Genomic DNA, 12118 nt, shown 5'->3' on the forward strand with positions numbered 1-12118 from the left:
CTGTGTCGGGTTTTGGTAGACCCGGCCCGACGGATGGCCATGTATCTATATCTGTATCTATACAACTATATAGTGTGCCAATAGATTCAAATATTAGTCGTTGGATATGCCCATCCAACGGTCAAGAGATGGCAAATTCGATCATGCATTATCATCCGTTGGACCCCCAACTCATAGGATTCTGCCACGTGGCCTATTAATTGAACCCCTAACTCTACCATCTCATGCGTTCTATAAGTATCTATCCACATGCTTATCCGATACTCAAATAAAAAGAGTTTAGAACAATCTGGATTCAAGAGAGATAAGAACCTAGTTGAATCTTGTCCTAGTGCCCTATAAGCTGGCGCTGGCAGCCTAGTCTGCACTTCGACACTTTGCCTATTCCTATTTGAGGTACTGCTACCCGTTCCCTAATTTTCGATTTAGTGTTTGCTAGTTGCTATCCGTTGCAGTATAATACATGTAGATCCGTACTCCCTTCATTTCTTTTTAGTCTGCATATAAGATTTAATCAAAGTCAAACTTTAAATTTGATTAAGTTTATAGAAAAAATATCAAGATTCACAATATGAAATCAATATTGTTAGATGCATCATGAAATTAATTTTCATACCATATAGCTTTAATATCGTAGATGTTGATATTTTTTTCAACAAAGTTGGTCAAACTTTACCAAGTTTGACTTTGACCAAATCTTATATGCAGACTAAAAACAAACGGAGGGAGTACATGAACCTACCAGCACATACACATAAGGGCTCTTTTGATTCAAAGGAGTTTTGGAGGATTTGGACCCTTAGAAATTTTTCATGTAATGGTCGTTTGATTTGTACTCCCTCCATTTTACAATGTAGTGCGCCCATGTTTTTCGAAATTTAATTTTGACCATAAATTTAATCAACATGGGTAACTGCGGCGGGAGCATGATAGGTTCCTTTGAATTCGTATTCGAAAGATGTTTTCAAAGGTATAATTTTCAGTAAAATGATTTATGTATTATTGGTCTAATTTATGATCAAAATTGAATCTCGAAAAACATGGACACCCTACATTATGGAAATGGATGGAGTATGATTGAAATCCTTAGGAATTTTATGATATGGTTCATTTCTACTATATTTTGGAGGAAAAATATCCATCCACACAAACCTTACTGCAGGATTCCTTTTGTTTTTCCGGTGCTATCAAACACTTCCTCAAATCCTCAATAGTATAGGGCATGCCACCCTATTCCTGCATTTTGAGAATCCTACGAATCAAAGAGGCCCTAAGTTTGCACATAATCTGTTGAATATGAATTTATGATCGATAGAAAGTAAACTATTATTGCAAAAATATTGAAGAATGAAGAGGATCAGAAACATTCCTTCTCTTTTTTTTCCGAGACATGGCTATTATAAAGGGCGTTGCAGTTACCCGCCTTCCCGGGTCTTCGTGGGAGAGAGTGTCCTCCATCACACGAGGCACTCCCGCGGATGGTTGCCTGGTTGGCTTCCATCCGTCAGATCTGCGCACCCATCACCCATACGTTTTCCCTTGGGGGTCAATGACGGGTGGGTCGCGGGCGCGACTTGCCAACCTTATGGTGATGTTTTCGATCGCACCCGCGTGTGAAGTCTCTGGTGTTGCCCCCTGCGCGGTGGGCGCGACGGGTTGCCCTGTTAGCGTCCTTCGGCCCCGACCGAGGTGCTTCCGTCGTGCTAGTCGGGCACGCGCATGCGCGCAACTCGACGTGTGACCGTCCACCCAGACGATGGGTGGGACGATTCGCAATGTCATCATCCTTCAGCCCTGGCCGGGGTTCTTCGCTCGTGCCAGTCGGGCCCGCGCATGCGCGCCGCCTCGACGTGTGATGGTCTGGTGGCATGCAGGTGCACAAGGAGAAGTACCAATTTCACAGTAAGTAAGTTTAGTGGATCCCAGATGAAGCGAAGGGAAGGCACCACTATCCCCACATCCATGTCTTCACTTACGCAACTACAATCACACCCGAATCGGAGTTTCAAAAAAAATATTTCATTAAAGCCGGTTGCTAGGGGAAACAACTAAAAGAGGGAATTAAACTAAGTACTAAAATGAACGGAAAATAAATGCTAAACTAAACATAGAAAATAGACTGGGAGAAGTAATATGATGTTTTAGATGAGCATGTCGACGTCTAGAAACTATGTCAGCAACTTTTGGGGTCGCACTAATTCTTGCGGACATCAGCTTACGAGAGCACAAGAGCGTCATTCCGGTGGGCGATGGCATGCAGGGATCCAAGGAAAGCCGGGGACAGTGTTCTTAGTCCTTCGGAACACATAGTGGCCCGACGATGGCACATCTCGGCGTAGTGTCTCCCGACCAACATTGGAGATGAAGGGGACCAGGGAGGTGGCAGTACATCGTGCGCACTGTGATCTACACTGGGGCACGTTATCGGGAGGTGGCAGGGCGTCGGCCATAACCGACGGGAAGGTAGGGGTGTGGCAGCGACCACAACCATTGGAGAAGTTGGAGGTGGGGTGGCAGATGGAGCCGGGGAAGAAGGTGGGGGCGGGATGGCGGCCGGATTCGAGGAAGAAGGTGGGAGTGAGGTGGTAGTCAGATCCGAGGGAGAGGGTGGGAGTGGGGCGGCGGCCGGGGCTGGGAGTGAAGGTGGGGAGGGGGCGCCGAAGGGAGTTGGTGAGAGGAGGTGGAAGTGGGAGGATGCACATGGAGGAGATAAGGCTCGTCGGTTGTCACCTTTCATTTTTTTTCTTAATAACAATACCAGTTCGAGGAACACACGGTAGGGGGCCTATATAGGGGTCGTCATTAACATAATATTATTTGTTATTAGTAACAGAATACTATATATATTAAGATAAAAAATAGAAGTTACGTTTACAAAAATATATTTTTAGAATAACTTTGAAGATAAAAAATCTTTTGAGAAATAAGTAAATTTATCGATATTAATAAATGTTCAATGCGAGTTAAAATGTTTATAGCATATTTATAAAAAAATTGTGTATTTTAAAATATTTATCATATATGAATAAAATAATATTATTTTTACAATTTAAAAAATGATTATTTACAAAAATGTAAATATAAATAAAGAAAATTGCGAAAGAAAAACCGAAAAAAATCACAAGAGATTGAAAATATAGAAGAAATCGGCAAAAATTAAAATAAGAAAACTAAAATTAAAAAGAAAAGATAAAAAAACCTACTCTCTTCGATCCATATTACTTGTCTTCGGTTAGTCTAAATACGGATGTACTCCCTCCATGAACTAATATAAGAGCATTGAGATCACTATTTTAGTTATCTAAATGCGCTTATATTAGTTTACAGAGGGGGTACCTTATATATATCCGTATCAAGACAAATCTAGGACAAGTAATATGGATTGGAAGGGGTGCTAAAAACAGGAAGAAAAGGAAAAATGAACAAATCTAGGTAAAAGTGCTGAAACGAGCCCTCCAAATGCAATTTTATTGGGCTAGAACTGTGCCTCCATGTAGGCATCTCGTATTTTGTACCGCGAGGGGTGCTAATGTGTCTTGCCTAGAGCGAGACGAGAGAAAGTCTCGCTGAAGGCGAGCTCGATATTGGACCGGCCATCGCGCCGCTGACCATAGGCCACAGGCCATATATTCGGTTTTTTAAATGTTTCTTTGTTTTTGCTTTTTCCTTTATTTATATTTCCATATATTGTATATTACAAAACATATTTCACATCAAACATTTCAGAAAATTTTATTCACCTATTTTAAAAATGTTTAATGTCTATAGAAAAATATTGATGATGTATACAGAAAATAAAATGTGAAATGTGTATAGAAAAAAGTCTAGGCCATGTAATTAAAAGATGTTAATTGAAGCATTTGAAAAAAAAATGTTGAACTAGTGCTCAGAAAATGTTAAACTTGTATTTAAAAAGTATTAAGTTTGTACGGAAAAATTGTTGACCATGTATTAGAAAATGTTAAGCTTGTACTTGAAAATTGTTAAATTTGTATAAAAACATATTTACCATGTTTTCATAAAATGTTAAACTTGTCTTTGAAAATAATTAATCCAGCATATGAAAAAAAATTGAACAAGTATTTGATTTATTTTAATCAATCACATAAAAATGGATAAATATACATATAAAAATGTTTACCATGTATTAAAAAATATGGTTTTTATCTTGTCAATATAAATGCTAATCAAGCATATGAAAAAAAATGTTGAACATGTATTATAAAAATTGTTAATTAAGCATTTAAAGAATGTTAGATCTGTATATAAAAATGTTGAGCATGTATGGATAATATTAAAAAAACTTGATCATGTACATAAAAATGTTAATCAAGCAATTGAACTTTTTGGAACAGTATAAGAAAAAATTAATCAAGCATTTGAAAATGTTGAATGTGTACAGAAAAAAAATATTGAGCATGTATTGGAAAAACAATGATTTTTATCATGTATATAAAAATATTAATCAAACATTGATGAAAACGTTGAACAAGTATTTGAAAAATATTGATGAAGCATTTAGAAAAGGTTAAATGTGTATAGGAAGCAATATTGACCATGTATTTAAAAAATGGTTAAAAAGTATTTGAAAAATATATTAGATATATACAAAAAAATGTGTAGGTAAACAATGAAAACCCGAGGGAAAACCAAGGACAAACAGATGAAAAAAGTAATAGAAAGAAACAAAATGGAAGCAAAAGGAAAGAGAAAAAGCTATGGAAAACTGAGAAAGAAGCAAAGGAAAACAAAGAAAAAACACCCAGTAAAAACAGAGAAAGAAAAAAGAGAAAAACCGGAGAAAAACAAGAAAAAAAACAGAAAACAAAAGAACCCGGAAAGCATGTGTAAGCACGTCTAGTTTTGTTCAAGTTGATCTCGCCCTAGTAGTGTAACATGAATTCGACGACTACTTAGTGGCTGGCAGCATTGCCCTGTAATGAGGGGGTCCTAGGATTAAATCCTGCTCGGTACCTTTTTCTCTACTATATTCCTTTAATTGCGCTTGTGCACCGGCCCATCATTGTAGACGTTCACGCGATAGTAGCTTCGGTCTCGCTTAATGCGAGTTATAGCTCCCGCTCACTGCAAGTGCTGTGCATCACTTGTAGTGAGTATTAATCGGGCTCGATTACAGGGCGGCTTTATTGGGCCAACCCGGCATTGCAGTGTTCTTTAGGCTGTGTTCCCACTGCTTTGCATGGTTTTTTTGTTTTCTAGTTCATCGTACTTCGGTTTTCTTTCTTGATTTTCTTCGGTTTTCACTTTTGTTACAATATTTTCTTTGATTTACTCTCTTTGTTTTTTATTTATCCTTTTTGCTTTGGTTTTCTTCAGTTTCCATTTTTTCTTCCTTATTTTCTTTTCATTTTTTATTTTCTAAACACATGTCTAATTTTTTTCATACACGTTGTGCAGTTTTCATATGCATCAATAATATTTTTTAATAGAAGTTGAATATTTATAAATGCAATATTTACATTTTTAAATATTTGTAGGGGTTCTAATATATGGTTTTATGTCTACATTTTTAATACACATTATATATTTCGTGCATCTAAAACATTTTTATAAAGGTTTAATTTTAAAACATATTATTATCATATTTTTGGAATATTTGTTTTGAATTTTTTCAGTATGTGTTTAACTTTTCATACACACATTGAAACCTTTTTTTCTATGGTACAAGAAATTATTTTAAACAGTGTGAATGTTTTTATACATATTGTAAACGTGTTTCAAAATGTCGCTAACTTTTTGTTTGACACCCGTTAGCATTTTTTAAATGTAAAGTACTTTTCTTGATGGTATGAATTATTTTTTGGACTAACACATTTTTTACTTTGTATAAATCTTGAGAAAAATGCCACGTATAGTTTCTTGAAACACATACTTGTTATGAAACACATACATTTTTGAAATGTCACGTATATTTTTTTGAGCAAGAGGTTTTGGCACTGCATTTACATTTTTAATGTGCATTGAGCACTTTAAAAACTAAATGTTTTTATAATATATGCATTAATAATTTTTAAAATGTAAAGAAATGAGATAAGCAAAAAAACATGACACCAGTGCGATGTGCTTACCGGGCGTGCCGAATGTTGCAGGCGTTTCAAGTTTTTGGTCTCGCAATAAACAACACATATTCCCTGTTATTTGACACAACGGGCTTCAAATAGGGGAAGCCTGCTCCCTTGTTGGAGATGTTTGCTCATGGGCTCACATGAGACACGACGTAAGGGCGTGTTCGGGAACACTTCCGCTTCTCAAATCCACAACTCCGGGTGTGGAGTGCGGCTGAACGATTCAATTCCTGGTTATGGGCGTGGGAAGCTGACTAAAAACATAGTGTAATATCTGAGGAGTTGCGGAGTTGAGAAATCGCAGCTCCTCCAAAACAGGGAAGTGTGAGTTGAGGGTATATTACCGGTCCCTGCCACCGTGAAGTAAGCCCCTCTTGTCCCGATTCGCTCGTTCTTTCTCCTCCACACCCCGCACAAGCTATTATTAAAACGTTATATTTCATCCGGTTGATTTCTACGCCGCTTAAACCGTCACGAGCGCATGACATGCGTCCGGCCCCACATGCTTTCCCCTCGTCCTCTACGTTGACGCTCGCGGTGCTCGGGTGCTGCCGGCGCTGCTATGCAACATGCGTGTCATTGCAGAGAAGCACCGGTGATGCGATGCAATGGCGGCGGCGGCGGCTGCCGGTGCTGCGGGAGTGACGACGGTGCTGCAAAGCATCAATGATGGGTGGACTGGGGGTGGTGTGGCTGCAAAGTAGCATCCATGGCGGCACCGATGACAGAGATGGTGGACGACGTTGCTGCTGCAGAAGGTCACGCTATGTCTCGTCCCTGGGCGTACTTGGCGAAAGAGAAGGTGCTGTGACGACATGATGCGACGACTGGTGGTTGCCGCGGGGCGACCCGCAGCATGCTGGCTGCAAGCAGTGACGCATACGTTGTTGCTGCTTTTCATCTGAATTTTGGGCAATGTGTTGCGTTCTGAATAGTCTGCTTCTCCCCTGTCATTGCAAAGGAGCGAGAGGGGCTCGTGGGACAGGAGCGGTGACGAGAAGGAATCAGATGGTTGTAGTATATTGAATCGAAACTGATCTCACGGCTAGCCAGGCGGCTGATCTTTCCCAATGATCAGTCGGCTAATGCGTAGCAGCCACCATTATTTTTTGCTAAAATAGCTACAGCCGACCGAGTCTATGGGCCATCCCATCATTCCCACACTGCTTGGAATATCGGCCTGCTATAATGTCTATCTGATGGGCCACAGAAGGGCAACACAGCAAGAAGTTGTGTAGCCGAACAGATCGCTAGATCCCGTCTCTCTCGTGAGGAGCTGGCTATTAGAAGCTGGCTGCCGCGGGGCGACCCGCAGCATGCTGGCTGCAAGCAGTGACGCATACGTTCTTGCTGCTTTTCATCTGAATTTTGGGCAATGTGTTGCGTTCTGAATAGTCTGCTTCTCCCCTGTCATTGCAAAGGAGCGAGAGGGGCTTGTGGGACAGGAGCGGTGACGAGAAGGAATCAGATGGTTGTAGTATATTGAATCGAAACTGATCTCACGGCTAGCCAGGCGGCTGATCTTTCCCAATGATCAGTCGGCTAATGCGTAGCAGCCACCATTATTTTTTGCTAAAATAGCTACAGCCGACCGAGCCTATGGGCCATCCCATCATTCCCACACTGCTTGGAATATCGGCCTGCTTCAATGTCTATCTGATGGGCCACAAAAGGGCAACACAGCAAGAAGTTGTGTAGCCGAACAGATCGCTAGATCCCGTCTCTCTCGTGAGGAGCTGGCTATCAGAAGCTGGCGGTGGAGTTCAGGATTTTGCGGGGAGCTCCTAGTCGGCGATGCAGGCGCCGATTAGGAGACGCGACACTCGCTACAGCGCGAGGTGGGCTAGCCCATGAAGGGGCACTGCACTAAAATGGACCTAAGAGCGCGAAAACTATCCAAAAATAGTGTAACCACGGTGAGTTGAACTCACTACCTACACATCCTACAGGTGTTCTGCTAACCACTAAGACGAGCGGAAGGAAGTGACTAAGCTCAGCGCTAAAGCATTAAAACCTATTATAGCCGCTCTTACATGCTTTTCTTTAAATAAAATTAAAACTTCACAGATTTCAGAAAAGGTTCATTAACATGCTAAAAAACTTTCCCCTATTCAAGAAAAGTTCAATGATGTTGAAAAAAGTTCATCAATTTTAAAAAATAGTTCACCAACAAATAAAAAACATGTTCATCAAAATCTTGAAAAAAGTTCACCAATTTCAAAAAAGTTCACCAAACTGAAAAATGTTCATAAACTTCGAAAACAATTCATTGAATTAAAAAAAAGTTCATGGAATTTGAAAATAGTTCACTGATTTTGAAAAAAAAAATTCATGGAATCTGAAAAAAAATCATCAAATTAAAAAAAATCATCGACTTTGAAAAAGTTGATCAAAATTCAAAAAAAATTATTTAATTCAAAAACAGTTAATCATTTGTAAAAAAGTTCATCGCATTTGAAAAAAATTAATAGAATTTGGAAAAAGTTCATCAATTTTGAAGAAATTTCACCAAATTTGAAAAATAGTTCATCGAGTTGTAAAAGTTCATTGAATATGAAAAATAAAAACATACAGGGAGAAACAAAAAAAAAGCAAAACAGAAATCAGAAAAACGGAAGAAAACCGGGTAAAAGAAAATCCCCGGAACCCAGCCTAGAAAACCAGAGAAAAAGAGCCAAACTGGGGCTCCCGCGCACTCATGTATAGATAAAGATGCTGAAAAAGAAGAGACCAAACAGATGTCGACCGATTTTCAAGATGGTTAGTATGGTTCGCCCTGAAAGAAGGGTTGAGATATCGAATCCCGCGGAGCACTCCTTTTTTTGTTTTTTTGAAAACAAATGGGCCGGCCCAGCTTACGCCGCTGCAGGCGCCGGTTAAGCGCCTGCAGCGCCGAATAGGACTTGCCGATTTTGCGGCCACGGAGGAGTACCGAACTGTTGTTGAATATGGGCTATCATCCTTCCTGAATGACAGCTAATCACAAAACGAACTAGGCGTGCCTAGCAGAAATAATCGAAGTTGCTAAAAAAAAGAGCAGAAATAGTCGAAGAGTACAAAAATCACGTTGGCAGCCGGCAAGACCGGTCTCTGATGAGTCGTGAGGCATCGCATTGCTCACTTTGCTCAAACAGCCCACGAGATAGGAAAACCGGACAACATCAGCGAACAAAAGTGAGCTGTCTCCAGGCTCCAATACATAGACACACAGGTAACTTGGCACCTAGTCCAACGTTTTCTATAAGTCCTAAAACTGAGCCGATCAAGGCCCTATTGTATGATCGATCATTTTTTTTTTTTTGAGGATTTTATGATCGATCTTTTGATGCATGCGAGGTGAGATGAGATTATTCTAAGGTTCGGTTGGTGCTCCGTAGTGCCACACGTGCGAGTGGGAGAGCACGTCCATTTGGACATGTTCAAGATGGGGACTTGGGGAATCGCGATACTGTACACAAACAAAGCGAAGTTGATGATTCTAGATAAGATCGCCTGAAAGCGACCATGGATCTGATCAGCTGTTAGTCGAAAATTAAAGAATGTCTAGGCCAATTATATACATGCCCACAGGGCCAGATGAAGATGAGATGCATTCTTCCAAGATACAAACATGGATCGATCAAGAAAAAGAAGCGTCATTAAATTACCGGTGCCTAAACCCTAACGGCCTGCAAGTCCAACAACGAAATCCATCGACGAGGGCGGTCGATCCATAGACGCACGTATCAAAGAACAGCAAAGTGCAGGCCAGCAGCACAGCAACAAGAACAACAACAGACGGAAAATAGCATCATTACTACATTAGGTTTAGGTTCAACAAAGAGGGCTAATATCTATCCATCCACAGATCCAGAAGACAATTAAGCTACACAATCAGACAGTTCTTTTTACCACTGGCACACGTACAACGAGAGGCATTATTTAGCGATAGTATAGCTGCATAGGCTCAAACTAACCATCTCGTGGTACGCACGCGCGCAGCCATGCTCGCTCGCTAGGAGTCGCCGCCGTTGCCGGTGTCCTCGTTTCCTCCTCCTCCCCCGCCGCCGCCGCCGGAAGTCGTTGGCGTCCCGCCGCCGCCGGTCCAGTCGGCGATGATGGTCTTGATGATGCTGCCTCTCTTGGGGTTCCGGTTCCCGTCGGGCTTCGGCCTCAGGCCCTGGCCGCCATCCTGCCCATCCATGGCGTCGCGCGCGTGCAAGGAAGCCCCGGCCGGCCGGCCCAGAGAAACGTCGGCGAGTGGACGAGTGTGGTGGGTGCGCGCGTGCGAGCTGGAGTGGGAGCTATGCGCCTATGAGCAAGTGGTCGGCTTTATAGCGCTAAACACAGTAGCATTGTTAATTGTTAGGACAATCTTCTGATTTGGCGCTCCGTGCATGAAGTATTCTTGCATCCAGACCGGCGACTAATCCACGACGATGACGCCTTGGGATGGGAGTGGGTGGTTCAGTGTGATTCCTGTACAATGCAGGGTCTATCGGGAGGTAGTACTAGTGTACTAGCTTAACTTTGAAGCAATGCGTGTGTGATCGGATAAACAGAGGCAAATTGATGGTGTGCATCATCTGGGGGTATTTTATGTTATAAGCTAAAAAATAGGGTTCTCTAAAAAAATCACGGAGAGGAAAACTGAAGCACTCCACTCCCTCGTTCTCCTTGTCGGCATGTGCGTCATCGCGTGTGACGTGGTCCTGCTACGTCACAGCCACATACTGTTACTACAGGGTCTACGAATTCTCGCGTACATACGAGGCGTATAACATTTGTGCCTTCCAAGTATTGAAGTTTTATGTTTCAGAAAGAGAGTGTACATGTTTCAGAAGAGAGTATGAAGGAGTTGAAGAAAGTACGTGGAGCAGAGTCATACACGGTGCGAGTCTGTGACGTGATTGTTTGTGCATTAACTCTGCAATTAGTGTGTGACTTCCGTGATCTGCTTCCCCATGGTCGCATCATCTTTTCCTTTCGATCGATATAGCAGTCCGAATGATCCTAATCTGGCGGCTTAGCTACCAAAAAAAATTATCTGGAACCGCTACCTACCGTTTCTTAGTCGCCACTCCTTTCTTGTCACTGTCGACTGTCGTACGTAGGTCTCGCTGGTTGTGACATCTGCACGTGGCCATGAACGACTTTCTTGTCACGGGCGCCGGCTCTAGCGGATATTGTGCCCGCAGAGCGACCGCCACGCACATTTTCTGGATTAAAGGTGGCGAGGACATGATTTTTATCTATGGCCAGTTCGTTCGCCACCCTTGTTTTCTGTGGAGCAGATAAAATCAGGCTCGTCCAATGGACACGTGCGAGCTGAGAGATTGTAGAGGATAAGAACGTGCTGCACTGCGTCCGATTGGATGGTGAAGTGAAGGATGCGCATTGCACTTGCCAGCTGTGTTAGGTTGTCGTGAAGAGATAAAATAAGCACAAAGAGATTAAGGGTGCATCATCGACGTCGACGATGACAATAGATTCACGTTATGTGAAAGCTTTCTTAGCTCTGAAGGCGTCGGGCTACCTTCCAAAAGAGGAACCAAAAGCGTGAGATCTCGGGCCTACAAACAATGGCGACGAGCAGAAGAGGCGGGACTGTTAGAGATATATTTGGATTACATGTATTTGGTAGTTTAGGATTCCTACCTTATCTCTAGGAAAAGCGTCTTGCCCTCCAAGTCTTATACTCAATATATACTCGCCCTCGAGGCTCAGTAATACATCCATCATATTCCGCAACAATCCCTCTCTCTCCCTTCTAACATGGTATCTATCGCAAGTCGATCCTAAACCCTAGCCGCCGCCGCTTCCGCACATGCGCGCCGCCCCCGGGACGGTCGGCCTCCATGACCGCCGCCGGGGGCCGCGCTGCCCGTACCTAGGGTTCGTCCGCCGGTCGTGTCGACCGGCTACCCTAGAGAGTCTTTTTCCCGATCCTTTGATCCGGGTTTTCTCTCTCTCGCCGGTCACTTTGATCGGCGTCTACTTTTTGGTTTTCCCGTCGGCTGCCCCGACTCACGCGCCGCTACCGCCGACGCCCC

The sequence above is a fragment of the Triticum dicoccoides genome, chromosome 4B (genome assembly GCF_002162155.2).
Source record: "Triticum dicoccoides isolate Atlit2015 ecotype Zavitan chromosome 4B, WEW_v2.0, whole genome shotgun sequence".
NCBI classification, from domain to species: Eukaryota; Viridiplantae; Streptophyta; class Magnoliopsida; order Poales; family Poaceae; genus Triticum; species Triticum dicoccoides.